This window comes from Canis lupus, chromosome 24 (assembly GCF_048164855.1).
Source record: "Canis lupus baileyi chromosome 24, mCanLup2.hap1, whole genome shotgun sequence".
NCBI lineage: Eukaryota > Metazoa > Chordata > Mammalia > Carnivora > Canidae > Canis > Canis lupus.
Window position 1 is genome coordinate 10,216,862 of NC_132861.1, and position 22,658 is coordinate 10,239,519.

A 22,658-nucleotide genomic window follows, 5' to 3' on the forward strand; every position below is an offset into this window, starting at 1 on the left:
CCTCTTGGGCCTAACTTCTAGGTCCGTGGGCTCCAGGTCTGAAAAATGGCTTAGGTCTGGAAACCTGGCAAAGGATAGGGACTTTTTATTTGGGACAGCTTCCCCCAGCATTCTGATTATCCATCCTTGATTTATTTTGGTAGTATAGATGGAGCAATATGTTGTTGGCTGCCCATCTATTTTGTTCTTAGGGTTGCTGTCTTATACCAGCCATCACTTTATCTCTTTGCAAATCAGGCTTCCTGGCTCCCTGACCTTGCCTCTTATTATAATAATTATAATGTGCCCACCTTACATATCTCTAAGGGAGAGCATCACCTCCATTTCTTTTATTTTAAGATCCTAGCTATGGATCAGGCATCACATGGGAGCCTGTTAGAAATGCAGAATTTCAGACCCCAAACCAGTTCTACTGAATCAGAATCTTCATTTTAACAATCTCTTCAAGTGATTTCTATGCTTGAAAAGCTCTACACAAATCTTGCTTTCGTTTTCAACCCCAGACTTATAAACCAAAGCATAATTACTCCTCCAGTTTTAATGCTATAGTTTTAAATATAGGTTCTCTTTTGACACTTACAGTCCATGCCATTATAGATCAGCAGGCTGGGCCCAGACCTTTCCCCTGATGTTGTCATTAACAGAACTGTAGAAATCATTAAACAAAATCAAGAACTGTGTTTATCCAACCTAATCATACAAATTTATGTAAAATCCCTTGCCTTCATTATAGTCATTAGTGAATGAAAACATTTTTGTACTTCCACAAGTACATTTCATTTTTAAACATCATACATTTTATACCAAAGCTTTCAAGCCACCACTTTTACCTATGAGATCAAGGACGTGGACAGAAACGTCATTTAACCATTCATTGACAGACTGTGCTGTGACAATTAATTGCTTTATGTTGTAACTTTAGCAAGCACAAGCATAAGTTTTGCTTGATCAATAGCCACACTATTGAAATTAGTGCTGGGGAAAAAAGCTAGGTCCAATAATAGTAGAGATTGGTAAAACTTACCCAAGCGGACCTTTGTGAGGTAAGCCTAGAAGTCCTATGTGCAATTCTAGGGAGCATGGCAACCCTTTGGAAGACATTTTGGCTATATCTCTAAAATGCATGTACCATTTGACCTAGAATTTCCATTTGTATCAATCAGGATTGATTTGGCTGAATGCAACCAAATCCAATTAGTGACTTAACCAAATAGAGCTTATTTTTGTCCTAAGGAATAAATCTAGCATAAGGCATTCATCTGTTATTGGCATGTGAGTTGCATCCTCATGATTAGAATATATCTCATACCAAACAAATTCCAGAGTAAAGTATAAAGGTCAAAAGACAAAAGGGACATGTCCAGTTGGGCCTGCACCCTATAGTAAGCTTTCCCTGAAGGGAAAATCTATTATATTTCCTTATATATCATTGACTTTGTCTCCTCAGTCACTTTTCACTTGCTGCCTAAGTACAAAAGAGTTCAGGAAGCTGAGCATTAGAAGCAGGGCACTTTGTCACCCCACACAAAACTGGGGAGAGAAAGGAAGAGTGGGCATTGGGTGGACATCTAGCTATGGCTGTCGCATCATCACTAGAAATATATCCTTCAGATTTATTCTCAGCAATATACAATGATGTGTGCAAAAGCGCTCATGACAGCAAAAATCTAGCAATAATATTAATGACCATCAGTTGAGGACTTGTAAAGCTAATTTTTAATTTATAATATGAAAAACTATGCAACAATTAAAAATGAAGTTTATGTGGACAGGTGTCCAAAATGCAATTAAGTGAAGAAAGAAAGCTGAACTATTTAGAACTACAAAGAAATATATCTATTTTTATATACACTTATTGATACATATATGTAAAATACATATATAGATATTTAAATGATTCCATTAGAGAAAAAAGAGAGAGAAAGAATTAATTAGATAAAGGTAGTACAAGTAGAAAGATGAAAAAGTCCTGGAATAATACACAATAGAATATAAATGGTATTTTCCTCTGGGATGTGGAAATGGGAAGCTGGGTTTAGGGGTGCAATGGGCTTTTACATCCTTTGGTAATGATTGAAAATTTTTAAAAACTTTTATTTAAAATGAATAATAAGGCATTAATATCAAGACATAAGAAAAAAGCAATTATAAGTATTTTATTAAGTAAATGTATCACTTGTGTAACTGAAGATAAAGGACAAAGCTTCCAGACTGGCCTGAAGGCTAGTCCTGGCTGTATTTCTCCATAATTCTGTCATCCTATTGTTGGCTTTGTTCTTAAACTGACTTTTCTCAAGTGACACAATAGCTATAGCAGTTCTTGGGCTTATATCAATATGCAATAGCATCTGGAAAGAAAGGAGAGAGTCATCTGGCTCTCCCTTTTAAAAACAATGTTAAGATCTTTTACAGAAATCTTTGGCATATCTGCCTCATGTCTCATTGTTGTAACTTTGGAGTGGCCACTGTGGCCTGGGGAATATGATGTGTTGTTGGGTTTAGACTCGGCTCCCTAAGGCCTCAGTTCCACCAGTGGTTTTTAGTCCTGATTGCTATATTAGTTTGTGAGGACTGCTGTAACAAAGTACAGCAAACTGGGTGGCACACACAACAGAAGTTTATTGCCTCACAGTTCTAGAGGCTAGATGTCCAAGATCAAGGGGTCAAGAATAGGGTAGATTCCTTCTGGGGGAATCTGTTCTGGGTCTCCCCTAGCTTCTGGTGGTTTCTGGCAATTTTTGATGTTCCTTGGCTTCTGCCTGGCCACCCTGATAGCTGCTTTCATCTTCAAATGGCATTCTCTCTATATCTGCTTCATAGTCCAAATTTCCCCTATATATAAGGACACCAATCATATTAGATTAAGATCCCACCATATTCCAGTATGAACTCATTTTAATTAATTACATCTTCAATGACCCTATTTACAAATAAGGTAACATTATGAAGTACTAATAGTTCAGACTTGAACAAATAAACTTTTTGCAGATACAATTCAACTCATAATACATGCCCACTAGGATCATCCGAGAAATTTTAAACAATGCTAATAATGCCTGGCCTGAGCACCACTCCAAACCAGTTAAGTCAGAATTTCTGTGCAAGGGACCCAGGCAATAGGTATTTTTTAAAAGTCTCTCAGTGTGAATCTAATGTGCAATGAAGATTGAGAAATGCTGCCTTAGGGGCCTGAGCCCCAGAGCTGGGGCAGTGGAGTTAGATTTTCCTAAAGCACATGGGCTGCACAGGGAAGAAATGGAAACCCAGATATAAAACAAAAAGGGATGCTGAGGAGGTCATCTCCAATGTCCACATGTTATGGCAAACTCCAGCTTGGATCAGACAGACATTTGGCTGTGGAATAGTTCACACCTTAGGTATTGCTAATAGGCAGGCAAGTGGTCCAAGTATGATATGTGTTTCTTCCCAACAGATACCTCACCAGAGAATGAGGCGAGGAATAGGAGAGAAGATCTTTGAAAAGCCTGGATGGAACTAGTATGAATTATAGGACAAAGAATCAGGGGCCCATCCATATGGCATGGATAAGTGGGTATTCATGATGCACTGTGATCACAGACTTCAAAGACACCCCAGTTTATGACACGGTAAAATACCAGGTCTGTAGGTGACAGGATTTGACATTGAGGCTCCTTGGTATGTAGATAGTCCCTGGCTTACAATGGTTTGACTTATAATTTTTCAACTTCATTATAGTGCAGAAATAATATGCAGCAGTAAAAACCATACTTTTAATCTTTAATTTTGATCTTTTCCCAGGCTACTGATATGTGGTGCTGTACTGTCTCATGATCCTGGACAGGAGCAGCCTTAGCAAACAGTTAGCCTGTGATCATGAGGGTCAACAATCAATATACTGACAACCATTCTATATCCAGACAGCTACTGTGATTTTCACTTTCAGTACAGTATTCAATAAATTACATGAACTATTCAGTACTTGATTAAATAGGTTTTGTGTTAGATTTTGTGCACTGTAGGCTAAAATAAGTGTTCTGATCATGTTTAAGGTTGGCTAGGCTAAGCTAGGTTAGGTGTATTAAATCCATTTTTGGCTTAGGATATTTTCAATTTATGATGGGTTTATTGAAATATGAACCCATCGTAAGTTGAGGAAAAGCCATACTAAATTACTTGGGATTGATCTTAGAGTTGGCTACATAGGTGAGTTACTAGACAAAACCAGGAGAAGATGGGAAACAGGAAATGGGGTCTTTGGCATCACGCCTCTCACAACCTGGCTGTGACACAACATAAGATATGCCCTCAGTGATTCATACTCCAGCGTTGGCATTGTACCTTTATAATTAGTGTGCAGCACTAGCCTTATGGATGTAGACTACAGACCCAGAATGAGGAGTGATGGTTTGAGCATTAGAAAACATGTAATATGTATTCTATGGAGCATTCATGAATTCTCCATTCCAAATTGAAAAACTGTAGAGGTCACTTTTGTCAGTCTGTAAATTACTTTCTGTCCCTAGCACCTAAAAAGGAAAAAAGGAAAAAAAGCCAACATCACCTCTTCTACATCTTTGCTCTGGATCACTTCCCTTTCTACTCTCAAACCACAGCTCTTGCTTTTGTCATCATGGTGGCAATTTTTGAGCCCTTTCAATTTTAGTGGATCCTTCAAACAGCTCTCTTGAGCTTATTGGTCTCAGCCTCTACTTAGCTCTCAGCTCTGCATTGTCTCCTAGCTCTGGATCCCCAGTCCTATTTGAATCTACATATGGAGTGCTTCAGTTTTTTTCCTCATACCTCCACCTGAGTAAGGATAATTTTTTTTTTTTTTTTAGAGATTGAGTTCAGTTGACAGAGTTTAATTCACTGAAGAAATATGCCACTTTTTTGAAACCACTCTCTTAGGTTGATAAGCTAATCAAAAAAAGGGGGCAGGGAGGAAAGTTAATTAGTATTTATTAAGGGCCAGGCACTTTATCTATATAATTTCTAAACTCACAACAGTCCTGCAAAAAAGGTACTATTGTCTGCATTTCAGTAATTTTGAAGAAGCAGGCCTGGAGAAGACAAGTAATGCCCCAGGTCACCTAGTTAATACAGGATAGAGCTGGAATTCAAATTAGAAGATACTCCAAAGCTTGCTTTATATTCCCTTTTGTTTTGTTCTGTTTTATTTTTGACTGGTGAGTCAGGCTGGAAGCCCAAATGTAGGAATGAGATAAGGTGGCTGCAACTTGTAATGGTCCTTTTGGGGAAGGGTATAAATTTCCAAGAAGATAAAGTGAAAAATAAGGGAAGATAGGCCTTGGCGTAATCTAGCATTCAGACATTATTTCTTCAAATATCCTTTCTCTCTTTCCTCCTCTTCTATGCATATGTTGGTATGGTTTTAATATCCCACAGGTTTCCAAGGCTCTATTTACTTTTCTCCATTCTTTCTTCATCTTGTTCCTCAGACTCGATAATTTAAATTGATTTATCTATAAGTTCTATGATTATTTTCTTCTATTTCAATCTACTATTGAGCTCCTCTAGTGAATTTTTCACTTCAAACTCCAAAATTTCCATTTGGTTCTATTTTAAAATTTCTATTTCTTAAAAAAAAAAAAAATAAATAAATAAATAAAATAAAATAAAATTTCTATTTCTTTATTGGTATTTGATAAACATCATTCTTATATTGTCTGTTAGTTGAGGATGGCTTTCTATAGTTCTTTGAACATACTTATAATAGCTGATTTAACATTTTTTCCTAGTAATTCTAACACCTGGATTCCTCAGGAGCAGCTTCTATTGACAGCTTTTTTTGTTGTTGCTGTTCTCTGTATGTGCATTACTTTCCTGCATTTCTTTGCATGTCTGATAATTTTTTGTTGAAAACTAGGCATTGTCAGTAATCCAATGTGAAATTCCGGAAATGAGATTTCCTCGTTATAGGGATTGTTTTTGTTGTTGTTGCTATTTGTTTATGATCTTCCTGGACTAATTCTTTAAAGTCTTTATTCTGTCATGCGTGACTATGAAGTCTCTGCTCAGGTAGCTTGGTGACTAGCTAAGAATTGGATGGAGGGGTCCCTGGGTGGCGCAGCGGTTTGGCGCCTGCCTTTGGCCCAGGGCGCGATCCTGGAGACCCGGAATTGAATCCCACGTTGGGCTCCCGGTGCATGGAGCCTGCTTCTCCCTCTGCCTGTGTCTTTGCCTCTCTCTCTCTCTCTCTCTCTCTCTCTCTGTGTGACTATCATAAATTAAAAAAAAAAAAAAAAAAAGAATTGGATGGAGATTTCCCTAAATGCTTTAGTCCGGGACCTCTCTCAGCCTTTGCTGAGAAGCATTTTGTGTGTTAGTGCAAGTCTTCAGCAGTTGAGCAGGCAGTTCACAACTCTGCATTCCCTTTCCTGCTGGCACAAAGCCTTGGGAAAAGGAAATAGTTTCTCTTTTGGAGTCTGCTTTACTCTAAATCATAGGAAAACTTCCACAAGTTTTCATCACTGCACATTGCAATACCTACACCCATATGCTCTACTCTCCCTTATGTTGCTATGAATTAATTGTCCACATTCTTAACCATGGCTCCTCCCTCTCTTCTTTCCTACTCAATGATATCACTTCCAAAATTCTCATTCTCTCTCTTGCCTGTCCTTCTGTACTGGATCATTCTCATCAGTACACAAAATACAATTGTTAAAAAAATAAAACTTTATCTTGACCCAACCTTCACTACCAGATCACTTCATTTCTCTGATCCCTTTTCAAGCATAGCAAGTTTTAAAAATCATCCAAACTTGTCCAGTTCTTCTTTTCCCATTCCATCTTGAACTCACTTCAGTGAGTTTAAATTTCATAGGGAAGTTTAACTGGGAGGTTAATGCCAGTCACATTTAAAGCAGGTGATTACTCTTTCCTATTTGAGCCACTTGGTTCCTGTGCTTCTCCTGGCTTTCCTCTTACCGTTATGGCTGCTGAGTCTCAGTTGTCTTCACCTGCTCCTGCTCATCCCCTCAACCTTTTAATATTGGAATGTTCAAGAGTTTGGTCCTTACATCTTTTTTCCCCCCTCTGGCTACATTCAGTCTCAAGATGTCCCATGGGTTTAAATACTATTATATATTAAAGATTCCCAATTTATATTTCCAGCCCTGACCTCTCCCTGAACTTCAAATTCATATATCTGACTAGTTGTTTGACATCTCCATTTGGGTGTCTAATAAATATCTCAGACTTAACCATGTTCAAAATTTATCTTTCCTCCTTATCCCTGTAATATCTGCTCCTCTGGCAGACTTTGCCTTCTCAAGAGATGTTAATTCCATCCTGTCAATTATTCAATCTCCTCAGAGTTATCTATGGATACTTTTTTTGCCTCCCATTTCACATCTAATCCATAGCAAATCTTGTTGGCTGAAGCCCTCAGACTGTATCTGGAATCTGATTGCTTCCGGTAAGCTCCACTGCTGTCAACACTGGTCAACCCCATTTCCTCTCACCTGGATAATCACAATAACCTTGTAACTGTTTTGCCTGCACCACCTCTTTTTCTCTTCCTATTATTTATTCTTAACACAGACCCCAGAGTGATCCTGTTAAATCCCAAGTCAGAGCATGTCACCGTCCTGCTTAAAACCTCCAGTGCCTTCCCATCTTATTCAAATAAAAGTCAAAATTTTTACAATGGCCCACCAAGCCCTAATTTGATATTCTTTCCTCTCTAACCTCATTTCTTACGACTCTCCCCTTACTCTCTCCTTTTCAGCCATGTTGATCTCTTTGTAGTTCTTCCAACATACAGACTTATGTCTTAGCATCTGCTCAGATACTTCCTATCCTCCTAAACTGCTTTAATTTTCCCAAAGCACTTCTTAACATTTGGCCTATAGTATTTTTTTCATGTTACATCTCAAGCACCTAGAATTGTGCCAGGCATGTAATGGGATGCTAAAAAAATATTTGTTGAATGAATGTCAGTGGATCACCTGGAAGAAGAAGTTTTCTCCCAATGGGGACATTAGTACAGTGGGAAGCCAGTGGGCAGGGAACTACATTCAAAAGAAACAGCCTCTCATATGAGTAAAATTTCTCCACTTAGGCCTAAAGAACTAAAAGCAAACATGATCTTAGAAATAGGAATTGCCACATTATTGAGGTGACAAACTGAATGGAAATTACAGAGCCAATTTAAAATCTTAAATATGTGGATACCAAAACAGATACAGAACGCAAAACCGTTGTATAAAGATTTTAAGGATACAGTTTTAATAATGAAACATTAGGAATTCATGGAGAACCTTAAAAAGATATGAAGCAGAATTTCTGGAAATGACAAATATAATTGTTGATGTCAAAATATGGACAAGTTTAATAGATTATATATAGCCAGAGAGAAAGTATATCTGAAAAATTTTAAACGACATTTACTTAAGAGAGATATTAAGAGAGGTTGAGAGACAAAGAGAGTTGAATGAAAAGATCTAATGTATGAATAATTGGTATCTTAGAAAGATGAAAGAAAAGAAGTTGAGGAGAGAAAATATTTTAAATAATTATGATGGAAAATTTTGCAAAACTGAAATACATACATATGAATGAATTCAGGAGGACCCAACAAGTATAGTGTATATCAAGCAGGACACTGAAAAAGAAGTTTTTGCCTAGGAAACATGCAGAGGAAGTACATACCAAACATACAGGAAGATCTTGCAAACCACCACAGAGAAAGAAAGACTATGGTAAATGAGGGCAGACTTCTCCACAGCAGAAATGGAACTTAAAATCCAATGGAACAATAACTATAAAGTGTAGAAGGGAAATAAACCAGCCTGGAATTCATCATTCCATGAAACTGTTATTCAGAGATAAAAGTAAAATAAAATATTTATAAATTTAGGAAATGGGAGAGCCTACTCTGAAGAGACTTCAGTCAACAGATATTTTAATTATTGACTTCAGGAAGAAGAAAAATAATTCTAGAAGGACAGTTGGGGATGAAAGACAGAATGGTAGACAATACATCCGTAAATATGTAGAAAAATTCTGGAATGCGTGGGTGGCTCAGTTTGGTTGAATGTCTGACTCTTGATCTCAGCTCAAGTCGTGATCTTGGGGTCCTGGGATCAAGCCCCGCATGGGTCTCTACACTCTGCTTAAGGATTCTCTCCTTCTCTCCCTGCCCCCTCCCCCTGCTCGTGTTTGGTCTCACTCTCTCTCTCTCCCCCCCCCTCTCTCTCTCTCTCATAAATAAATCTTTTTAAAAAATATGTAGGAAAGTTCTAACAAATATTGTCTATATAAAATTATCAACTCAGCATTCCAATGCCTTCCTGCATTGTTTCACTCGCAGAACCTCTACCCTCCACTCAGCACCCCGTTCACCATTCACCGTATCTCTTAGAGTCTCACTCAGCTGATACTCTTCTATTGGTCTACATCTCAAGGAGGTTTCAATGCAGTTTTCTGAAGTTAAAGCTTTATTTGTGCAGTGGCCTGCCCCACAAACCCCATCTACTTTAGCAGCACTGAGTTCTCATCTCTGTCTTGAACTATACACTGCTTTCTTTCTGTTTGGGCACCACTTTTCTGTGCTACTATTTAAAAAGTGCCCCAGACAGAAAAACCAGCATGAATGGTGAGCATTGTGTGTTTCTTCTTCTCAAAATTTGTAATTCTGTGCTGCCTATTGTCTATAACCTGAAAATAGTTACTTCATATATTTTGTACAGGTTTATAGTTGTTTACAGCAGAAAGATAAGTTACTTGTTACTCCCCCATGATTGGGACTAAATCATTAATCATTAGTTTTTTATAGATTATGGCTTTCTTTTATGGCTAAAAATGACACATTATAGCATGTAAGGTTATCAGTTTTCTTCAAAGCACTTTTTTTTTATTGCATTCCCACAAGTTTTATGTAATGCATTCAATGTAATTCAATTCTAAGGTTTTGTTTTTGTCATCATTCATTGTGGTTTCTTTTCTGATAGATGACTTATTCAGAATTGTATATTTTTAAACTAAAGATATGTACAAAAATCTTTATATCCAGTTTAAAGCCAAAAACAGGAAACAGCCTAAAGGACCATCAACAGAATGGGGAAATTGTTTATTAGTACAGTGGACTTCTACTTAGCTATAAAAGCCACTAAGTTCTAAACTTGTGACAACATGGATGAGCCTCAAAAACATTATGCTGTGAGGAAGATGCCAGACATTAAAGGAGAACATATATATGACCCTGCTTAGTAGGAAAGTCTAGAAAAGTCAAAACTAACATGGCATTAGAAATCAAAATAGTGGTTACCTCAAAATGGGGGTTGGAGGTTGTAGGGATTGGCTGTGAAGAAACAGTTTGGTGGGTATAAAACTCAGTGAAAAACTTAGAAATGAGAGAAATAAAAGTTCAAAATTTTCCTTCATGCAATTCAATTTTTAATCCCTTAACACTGGGCATTCCCAATGTTTCCTTCTCTTCTCTGAGTTCCTGCCATTGCAGGAGGTTCTAATATAGCTTCAAAGCCCTGGGGGCAAGGGAGACCCTGATCATTGGTCAGTGGCTCTCAGACTCTCTTGCTCCTGACTGCAGTGTCCGTCTGCTACTTCTGCACCTCTCTAGGCTATCTGGTCCACTTTGCGAGACACGTCATGTAGCATTCTCTCCAGAGAAGAAGCATCTTTCTAGAAAAGTTACTGAGAAGCAGAGTCCAGAGCCCCTCTGCTCTATGGACCCTCAGATGTCTCTATCTCTCTTTCTCAGTTCATGGAGAATCTCTCAAGTTCGGGGTTGGAGTCCCCACAATCACTTCTACTTCTCCAAAATGTTTCTTCTCATATATGCATGAATCGTCTCCTCCTTTTGGACATAAGCTTTTGGAAGTACGGCCAAAAGAAAATCTGTGGGTCAGGCAATCCTAATTCTCCACCTTACCTCACCACCTGAATGAAGCCATAAGCTCTGCCAACTCTGTAGAAGAAGTTGAGGGGACAATGGGAGAATAAAGAAAAAAAACCTCACATGGTAATGTCTTAATATAAAAACTCACATTTCTTTCTATTTTCTTTCTATTTTCTAACTCTCTGCCTTATGGAAAACTCAGATACAGTTTCAATTTCCAGTTCAAAGTCCACTCAGATATTCTTTTTCTTGAATAGGTACTGCAATGTACTCATAATCACTTCCCTTTAAAAATTATTCCATGAGGCTTCTTCAGTATTCTTTGCTCATCTTAAGTGTTTTCTTGACTCTGAGGCAATCAGTGATATAACAGGATTCACACTACTGAATATTAGGTGCCATTAACCACTGGAATCCCAGCTATTAGAAGCAGGATTCTCAGATTATGTAATCTGCTTGGCACCTTGCTATCAGTCTTCATTCTGCTTCTGTAGTCAGCCTGATCTGAAGCACATACAAGTTATTCCCTAGTCAAAAAAGGCCCACCTACTAGTCAAGGACTTCTGTCTCAATCTGAAAATGGGTAAGAGTTTTGGCCTAGATAATGGCTAAGATGGATAAAAGGCAAACGAAATTGTTAAAAGGGTCAAGGGAAAATATCCTTTGGCTATAACTGATGCAATGTTCTATAAAATGTACTGAAATAAAAAAGTATGCAATTGTGAGCAACTCTGGTTCAGAATTACTTCTTTCCTTGACTTACCTGAGGGCTGTCTTTCTTCTGTCCCATGTTCAAATTAAAAATAAAAGATGAGAACAAAAGAACACAGTAGCCTTTTAACCCTATCCATTATCACAAGTGTCCAATATGTAAGAGCCTTGTTCAAATACAAGGACAACATGGACAGACTGAATTGTCTTACTTAAGAGCGACCAATTAAAATAGAACAAATTTGATTAAGTTTCTGCTTGTGTTGACTTTTGGAGTTAACATTATGTGTTCAAGTTCCTAAGAGTGATAAGCCTTAGAACATTTGTTTTTTATTTAACTGTGGACATGCCTATATAGGCCTTCTGAGAAAATGTTCCCAATGCCCCTGTGTTATGCTCTGTGCCCTGTTTTACTAGTCCTTATACTATGGGTCGCTGAGGTAACTTATGAGCCCAGCACTACCTCATGTTGCTGAGAATCCTGTAGCCTGTACTACACGTACCAGGGGTAAAGACAATTGTTCTAGATCAAAACTGTCTTCTCTCTATCTCTTGAGAGGTATGTTTTTGAGAGGTATTTTTTAACAAAGAAGCAGACAAGTGAGATGATTTGAATCTTCTGCCACATTCATGGACCTCAAAGTACCAAAAGGATAAATTACTCTCTCCTGAGACACCTATTTATAAAATGCTGATAAAACCAGTAAAGTTAATATTTTGCTTGTCCAGTCTTTGGTAGCAACTTACCATCAATGTGAATGTTGGATATTAATAATCAGGTAAGTAATTACATGTTTCCCTAACAACTAAAAGCCCTAATTTACTAATCTAAGCCATGCTTGGAGGCAGTGTTTGTTACTTTATAAGCTGATTTCTAAATTAAACTTTAGAATTTACATAGAAACATGGTGTTTCTGATCTGGCAATAATTAATAATTTTGTGGTTTATAATTTATATAATATTACATATGCTTTATTCATTACTTGAGTTAAAATAAATGGGGTACGTGATTTGAAAAATCAGAGAAAATGCTATATGCCACCTTATACTTTCTCTACTTCACTCTAGATTGGCAAAGCGTCTATGTACCAAGATTGAGCAAGTGACAGTTTGGCCAGATGTTTTGCTGCTGCACAGTGAGGGTCACTGCTTTCCAACATGGAATGCTTGGATTCTCACCCATCACTTCTCTATCTCCTTTATTCAGTCATTTCCATGTTTTATGGCTTGTAACCAACTTGCAGTACCTTGTGTCCAAGAATCATACACTATTAGTGATGGATATGAATATGAACATGTGGAGCTGAGAGCAAAAGAATATTGTGTGTGTGTGTGTATAAATAAAATAATGTGACAGGTCTGGGGGTGAGTAGTTGTTGACTTGTGTTCAGCTGTTGAGTGACACCATCAGTTTCAGGCTCTTCTACCTATATTTTCATCACCTTCACTGTGGGAGTTTCTGACCTGGGGCTTGTTACCTTGGTAATATTTAAATACCTGCTACAGTTTCAGCAGTAGAGGGGATTTAGGAGAAAAACAATGCCTGCCGGCTATTTTCACTGTAAACAGAATGCAAATGTCATCCCAGAAACACCAGCAGACTTCTGCACAGACTTCTTTACTTTGAACTATGTCATGATATCCTTTGGCTACAAAGGACACTGGGAAAGTGGAAAATAGAATTGTCACACTGGCCTTAGAGTAATCATTATCCATCATCTAGTGATGGACATGTAATATCCTGAACAAAGCAGTGTTATGTTGGCAGGGAAGAACAGAAGATGGATATTGAGAAGGCAATTGCTGCCACAGTGTGTAGCTGCCTCAATTTCCTTGAGAAAAGGGGAGGCAAATTCTTTAATTCAGTGTTCAGTGTATCTAGCTTCTGATTTAGCCCCACTGGACAATGGAAAGCATTTTGGAAGAAAAGAGGATTAGTGACCTTGGTATTTTCTATCTCTGTATCTGGAAATGAAGCCTGTCAATGGGGGATACAGAATTAGATTAGAAGGAGGACAGTGCAGGCCACTCATGGTATTTGCAGTGTATTGATGAGGCAAAAAATTTAACAAGAGTATTAATAAATAATCTCAATAGTGTTATGCCTATGACAAAAATAAAGCAGACTAACCGGGTAGAGCTTACCTAGAAGGAAAGTGGGAAACAATGCTGAAATTGAGTATTTCAGGTAGGACAGTCCGGGAGGTGTTCCCTGGAAGGTGACTATTGACTTACCACATGAGAAGTGCCAGTTATGTAGGATCGAGGAGAAAGGGGGCGGATTCTAGGCAGAGATAAGTGCAAAAGGCAAAAGTCTTTAGCTAAGAGTGAACTTGGCTTATTTGACTGGAGCAGAAGGAGCAAAGAGGTGAGTGGCAATGCATATGGGAGGGGGATGGTAAGAGAATAGGAAAGAGCCATGTAACTCTAGGGCTTCATAAGCCTGGTAGGGAATTTGAAGTTTAAATGCAGTGAGAAACAAAATAGTGACATAATCTCATATTTGTAGTATATAAGAGGCATTAAAGCATCCTTGGAATAAATCAGAAATATGGTACTGGTAGGTAATTCAGATGAACTGACATACTAGCCAAATGTGAATTGGTTTTTCTGTTACTCAAAGAGAAAACACTATAAAGAAGAAAAAAATAAAACATTCCTTATAGCTGCCACCTCCAAAAATGCAAATGTTCAACAAATATTTCTCAAATACTCGTTATAAGGATTGAGAGGTTATTAGTTTGGGACATCCATGTGTCTTCATGCAATGACTTCCTTTAGGTGATCTTTTAAGAAGTGCTACTTCAAAAATGAGTGGATAGGTGGGTTTCTGGTTTCCAGTAGTTAAAAACTTGGAAATTGTCTCTTGAGTTCTACACATACACAAACACACACACCAGAGACAACACCCACCACATACATACACACACATACCGTGCGCGCACGCACACACACACACACACACACACAGCTAAAGAAACTGAAAATCAAAAACTTTTCTTAGATCCACTAGAGAATTGAGGTTACAGTACAAGCCATTACTCAAAATTGGAGAAACAGACAAGCTGATAAAGAGATTCATAACTTACTCAAGTAGAAGCCCCGGAGCAAAAACCATCACTGGAGCTGGTACTGAGATCAGAAAATTTAACCTTTAATTGATGAATTGCTAGAAACTCAAAGTGGAATGATTGAGAGTTTACAACTTAAGGGGCCAAGATTTCAGAAGTTCCACACAGTTGTGAATTTTACCCGCAGGAGGCCCACCAATATTCTCACAGTGAAGATTATAGAAAAATCTCCTCTTACTTCTGGTAGGGTGAAGGGAAGAGTAGCTACTTTGAAAAATACACAGAGCATTCTTTTCTTGTCTTGTCCTCAAGGGAAACTGTTTTATCAGAGTCTAACGAACCTGGGGAAAGGAAAATATCCAAGTATAGCCCACTATAGCCTTCTATGTAGAAGAAGAGAAATACCCAATTCTTAGATCTTGCAGTGTTATTTCACCCAAGGAAGTGTCATTAGTGAGAAGCACATACAAAGGCCACAGCTCAGGGGTACAGCCTCACTAAAAATCTGAAACCTAGTCATTAAGAGTATAGAACTACCCCCGCCCCCCCCACACGCCTTAATTAGTACATCAGTAGGCTCCTGTATAATAACAGGAGATTACAATGGCAAGGACCACATGCCTTATCATATTTAAGAAGAAATTTCTAGGAAAACTAAAAGACAAGAGAGAAGATAACAAGGATACCAGAGAAAACTCAGCCTCTGACACCTATAGTGACAATAAACATAACTCCTACGTAGATAAACATAAAACATCACACTAAAGGCCCATTTACCTCAGTTCTTTATATCCAGTACATTATGTTTAGCTTGTCAATAAAAAGTTTCAAAGTTATCCTAAAAGACAAAAAACCTCCCACAAAACCCAAAATCCACAACTTGAATAGACATAGCAAGCACCAGAACACACTGAGATATACTAGAAATGTTGGAAGTATCAAATCAAGACTTTAAAACAATTCTGATAAATATACTAAGGGCTCTAGTGGAAAAAGTAGACAATATGCAAGAACAAATGGGTGATATAAGCAGAGAGATATAAAACTCTAAGAACAAATCAAAAGCAACTGCTAGAAATAAAAAACACTGTGCTGTACTAAATATGAAGAATGCCTTTGATGGTCCCATTAGTAGAATGGACATGACCAAGGAAGGAATTAGTGAGCTTAAAGAAATGTCATTAGAAACTTCCAAACTGAAATGCAAAGGGGAAGAGAATGAAAAGGATGACATAGAATATTCAAGAACTGTGGAACAATTACAAAAGATTTAACATTTAATATTTCTATTATATTATAGAATATAAGGAAAGGAGAGAAAAAGGAACAGAGGAAATGTCTGATGTAATAATGGCTGAGAATTTTCCAAAATGAATGACAGGCATGAAACCACAGATTCAGGAATCTCAGAGAACATCATACAGGACCATATAGGCACATCATAGTCAAACTACAGAAAGCCAAACACAAAGAGAAAATCTTGAAGCTATGGGGAAAATAACTTACCTGTAGAGAAGCAAGGATAAGAGTTACATTAGATTGATCTTCAGAGAGCATGCAAACATGAAGAGAGTGGTGTGAAATAGTTTTGAAAGAAAAAATCCACAAAATAAGAATTTTGAATCCTGTGAAATTATCCTTCAAAAGTGAAGGAGAAATAAATACTCTCTCAGACAAAGAAAACTTCAAATAATTTATTGGCAATAAACCTTGTTAGAAATGTTAACGACAGTTCTTCAGAAAGAAGGAAAATTATATATGTCAAAACGGATATACAGAAGGAAAGGAATAGCATTGGAGAAGATATAAATGAAAGTAAAACAAATATTTTGTTTTATTATTCTAAGTTGACCTAGGAGAGGAGAGAAAATAGAAGCGTATAAAATATCTAATTAAAATGAGAGAAAGCAGAAAAAGAGTAGAATACAAAAAAAAAAAAATGACACAACAATGATAATAAATTGAAAACTAACAAATACAGATATAACTCTGACTATACAAATAATCAGTTTTTTTTTTCTGAGTCCTCATGCTCTATTGATTGTTAGATATTCTTGTACAAGGCAGCCCTCACCCTGTTCCTGAGCCCCTTCTAAAAATTTATAGGAAAAAAAATAAATAAAAATAAAAATTTATAGGGCACTATAGGTGCTCCATGCTTACTAGCTAATAGAAGACAGGACAGATGGATTTTTATAAACTCCTTTTTCTCCCATCTCAGGAAATCCCCCTGGATCTTCTTTCTGCCTATTCCTCTACACTTTGTTCTCCTCTATCCTGATAACCCCACTCCCTGAGAAGCTTGTCTGGGATAGGTCTCCATGGGAAAGTACACAAATCTTCACATTCCTTTTTAATTTTGCATAGTGTTAAATCTTCAGAGGTATAAACAATCACCTTAAACATTGACAGTGGAACTAAATAAATGGAGTGATATTCCACATTCATGGATTGGAAGATTTAATATTGTTACGATGTCAGTTCTATCTAATTTCATTTATACATCCAGTGCAATCCCAATCAGAGTTCCAGCAAGGTATTTTGTGGCTATCAACAAAGTGACTAAAGTTTAGATGGAGAAGCAAAAGACCTAGAATAGCCAACCCCAAATGCTGGCAATGCTGTAACCTAACGGGAACTCTCATTCTCACTGCTGTAAGAATACGAAACGGTATAGACACTTTGAAAGGCAGTCTGGCAATTTCTTATAAAACCAACCATACTCCTAGTATATGATCCGGCAGTCACAGTCTTCGATATTTACCCAAAGGCGATAAAAACGTATGTCGACACAAAAGCCTACACATGGATATTTTACGGCAGCTTTATTCATAATTGCCGAAACTTGGAAGCAATCAAGATGTTCATAGTGTGTGAATGGATGAACTGTGGTACATCCAGACAATGGAATGCTACTTGGCAATAAAAAGTAAAGGGTTAACAAGACATGAAAAGATATGGAAGAATCTTTTTTTAAAACGATTTATGTATTTATTTGAGAGAGCGCTCATGCGTGAGTAGAGGGGCAGGGACTCTCTAGCAGATTCCACATTGAGCAGGGAGACCATGAGGGGCTTGATCCCATGACCCCAATATCATGACCTGAGCTGAAACTAAGAGTTGGATGCTCAGCCGACTGAGCCACCCAGGTGCTCCAAGATCTGAAGGAATCTTAGACTCATACTGATAAGTAAAAGAAGCCAGTTATAGGAAACGAACTAGGGGTGATGGAAGAGGAGAAGGGCGGGGGGTGGGGGTGAATGGGTGACGGGCACTGAGGGGGGCACTTGACGGGATGAGCACTGAGTGTTATTCTGTATGTTGGTAAATTGAACACCAATAAAAAATAAATTTATTATTTAAAAAAAAAAAAAGAAGAAGCCAGTTGAAAAGGCTACATCCCGTATGATTCCAGCTGTATGATGTTCTGGAAAATACAAAACTGTAGAGTCAGTAAAAATATCAATTGTTGCCATGGGTTTGGTGGGAGGACAGGAAAAAAGGGATGAAAAAGTGAAATAGAAGGGATTTTTAGAACAGCACAACTATTCTGTATGACACTCTGGTAGCAGATATATATCATTATACATGTGTCCAGACCCATAGTGTGCATCACAAAGAGAAAATCCCAATGTAAACTATGCGACTTCATAACGATATGTCAATATTGGCTCATCAGTTGTGAAAGAATATATGGGAACTCTGTACTTTCTACTCAGTTCTTTTGTAAACCTAAAACTACTCTATTGATAAAAAATAAAATAAAAAATAAAACCTCCAGGCACTCCTCAATATGAGTTGCCAACTTATTTGCAGAAACATGAGATTCTAGATTTTCCCCCAGGTCTCTCCTTTGCCCCAGCCTCCTTAATTTTTAAGTCATAAATCTCAATTTAGTTTTTTCAGTTGTTTTTTTTTTTTTTTTACATAACTTTTATGGCTTCAATTTCTTATCTTAGTTGTAGCATGATACACATTATGCTTCAGATAATCCTATGGTGGTCATGTATCTCTTGTGTCTTCGGTAACATAATTATAAACACTATTGGTTTAAAGCTTTGGATCTGTTAAATGTAGATTCTAGAAGCTATAACTCTCAAAATGTGAAAACAAAAAACCAAACTATAAGCCTCCTCTTTGAAAAGAAAAACTATAAAATCAGAGGTATGAGTACCACTTTAAGAAGAGAATTAAGATTTTAGTATGAACAACTAAGGAGAAATCTCTTTAAATTTGAAAGTACTCTGTTTTGGGGGTGTTATAAATCCTTCTCTGTGCTGATTAAACAACTGAACTTAAAGCCTAGTAAAGTCAACAAAGAACTCAGCTGAAGAAACAGTCTCCAAAGCATTTGTGCTGCACTCTTTCCAAAGTGCCTGCTTCCTGCCATTCAGTGAAAAGAGATAAAGACCCATGATGTCATGAAGCTGTATGACAAGATATTGTCTGAACGTGTAAACCTTTATGTTTGTGTAGACAGCATTGTTTGCAAAAAAATTTAGGTAATTGCAGAAGGTGAAAAAACATGTAGGAGATAGAGATAGATATTAATTGTATTTATTGCTAACCACACCAAACATAACTGATCTTAGAATAAACATGTTACGTTTTTAAAGTATTTTTAGTCTGTAATTTGGATCTTTTGTTCCACATCCACTATTAAAAAAAATCAGTCTAATCTCTGAGGTTTGAAATAGCAGCTTCTCTGTTTTCTCACTGCTGCTGATGATTATGGTTGAGTAAACTGAAGATGCTTCTGATAGTTTGAAGATCTAAAACACCACTTAGAACATTGTTCATTCTTTGCCACTACTGCTAGCCACTTAACAAGCACAAGAAGAGAATAAGAGGTTTTGGTAGTGATGATACTACGGAAAGGTGTGAAAGTACAAGAGAGGGAAATGTAGAATGGAAGATCTGAGGTCCTAAATCCTACTGCTTCCTCCCCGCAAAAGGGCCCTTATTCCAAAGTCCATATTTCTGCCACTAACAGTCACCAGACAAGTATAGGACTTTTGATATCATCCCCAAGCCTTTCTTCCCTGGCTGGATTTCAGGTTTCTTCTTTGTAATTTTCTGGAAACTGTAATCAAGACATCCCAAAGAAACTATTGAATTAGTGTTCTTTGGACCTGTAGGAGAGCTTTGATCTGACCCCCAATACAAAGGGCTGTGAATACAGAGTATCTAACCTCAGATATCAGGACCCACCATCTTAGGCAAGCCTAATCAAGGCCAAAGGAGAGCTGTCCCATGAACAAAATGACCCAGCAAAGACTTGAGCTGCCTATAATAAAAAGTTGGACTAAACTAAATAAAAGGTAGAATAAAATATAGTATAAGATTCTGCAAGAACAGTAAAACCTACTAAAATTGCATCACTGGTATTACCTCATAGTACACCTGGCAGCTACTCTGTCATTGACTTTTTCATTGTCTATTCATTCTGGTTTGCCTCAGTCCACCTTATTGGTCACTTAAGATTTGATTCTCACCAGGACTTCACATTGAGAGACTTAAATCAACTAGCCAGAAGCTTATGTGCTGCCTGCATGAAGCTCCATTCCTACTAGCAACTCTTGCCTCAACCAACACCTGCTGCCTCAGTCCTGCTAGCTTGCTTTTACCTGGGCAACTCCCACTTCCATTCAATCAACAAGCCACTGTCTTGCATTCCTTGTCAAAGCAGGAACTCAGGGACTCAATAAACATTCATTCTTTTGCCATCATCCCTTTTCTCTTTGTGTCTATAATACCTTTCCATCTTCTTAGTCTAATTTCTTATTACCTGTGCCCAGACAGGTCTCTCTTAACTATTCCTATGCTTGAAGCTTTTTACTATGCAGTTTATCTAAAATAATACAACTGTTTATCTTTTTGACTCATCATCCCATTCACCTTTACCCCCTCTGAATCTTTCCATGACTTCCTATTAATTGCCAGAGATATCCAACTGTTCTGAAGGGAATTTGTTTCCTACAGTCTGACTCATGAGACCTTCTGTTCTAGCAGAAGGTGGATTTCCTTCATAAGCAGACATGAACCCTTTGTTCCATCGAAACTGAACTAGGAGTTTTAACCATTCGGTGGAAATGATTTATCCCCACTCTCTGCAATCTACTCCCTTGGCCAGACTAAATGAGAATCGAAACTGGAAATGACCTGATATGTTAACTTGCTACAATTTCCTGGATGTTGGTAGAAGACCCAAGAGTCCTGGGTAAGAGACAAAAAACTTTATTAGTCACAGTAGTAACAGTAACCAGAGTATAAGTACCAGTTTTTAGACCACCAGGTCCTACAGGGCAACATATAGGGCTAAGTTAGATCAAGGTAGGTTCTATTATAACAAAGAAACCCTAAAAAAAGAGGAACCCTGAGTTCAAGGAACCCAAACCTTTTATAATAGAGAATAATTATGCCAGCTGCTATTCCTGAGGGAGACATTATCACTATCTTTTAAGGCACTTCTCTCTGTGAACATCCTTGAAAAAATAGTTCAGAACAAATTTGGTCAATGCCTCTGCTCACAAAATGTGCAGAAACAGGAGAGACCCATGGATAGATGTCTCTTCATGAAGTAAGTACCTTCTCCTTGAAAAAGGAGGAAGCTTGATTTGCTGGTGAAATACACAAAGAAGGTTGCAAGGCGCTCTTTAAAAAAAAAAAAAGATTTTATTTGTTCATGAGAGACAGAGAGAGAGATGCAGAGACACAGGCAGAGGGAGAAGCAGGCTCCCCGCAGGGAGCCTGACGTGGGACTTGATCCCAGGTCTTCAGGATCAGACCCCGGGCTGAAGGTGGTGCTGAACCACTGAGCCACCTGGGCTGCCCTGCATGAGGCTCTTGAGTCAGACATCACCAATCCATTTAAAGCATTTAGCCTAGTGCCTGGCCAACAGTAAGTGTTCAGTATATACTACCTATTATTATTTTGGTGATTATTGTTAAGTAACAGCAATAACTGATGATCTCCTAATTTCCTACCCTTGGTACAAGAATAGAAAGTCTTCAGAGTCAGCATTTTTCTCAGAATACACATGGTTGGTGATTATAGGCTGAATTGTGAACTCTCAAAATACATACATGAAAGTTCTAATCCTCACTCCTTCAGAATGTGACTATATTTGAACATAGGCTCTTTGACGAGATAATTAAAATGAGACATTTAGAGTGGGCCTTTCTTCTTTCCCAAGGCTAGGTAATTAAAAATTATAATTACATGTAAAAAACAAAAAAGCAACTACAGCTATCAAGAGGCTTCAGACATATTATCATTTGTGCCACTTTCAATCACATGGCCTACATAGTTCAGAATGCCCCCAAATTCCTCTCTTCTTATCCAAGCTTTCTGCTTCCAACAAGGCCTTGTCCTGAGAGTACTTTCCTACCTGAATTTCTATCATTAGTTTCTGTGAGCTAATAATATAGCACATACTCTCATGCAAATTATTTTGTGGACAGTGACTCCCAGAAAGATTTTCAATTATAGAGCAAAAGATCGCAGACCTCATTTTACAGTTTTTGAGTTAATGGACTTGATTTTTTTTGAGCAGTTTCAGGTTTATAGGAATATTTAGCAGAAAGGTCAGAGAACTGCCACGTATCCTTACTCCATCACCACTTTCTCTTATTGTTAACATCTTGCATTAGTGTCGTCCATTTATCACAATCGATGAGCTCATATTGAGACATTATTATTAATGAAGTCCAATAGTTTATATTAAGGCATATCCTTTATACAGTTCTATAGATTTTGATAAATACATAATGGCAATAGTTTCGTTGCCCTAAAAACTCCCGTGTTCCACATAGTCGCTTCTTCCTCCCTTCTTCTTAATCCCTGAAACCAGTGATATTTATGCTGTTTCTACATTTTTGCCTTTTCCAGAAAGTCACATAATCAGAATCACACAGTATGTAGCCTTTTCAGACTGGCTTCTATCACTTAGTAATATGCACTTAAGTTTCCTCTAAGTCTCGACACTTGATAACTTGACCTCATTAT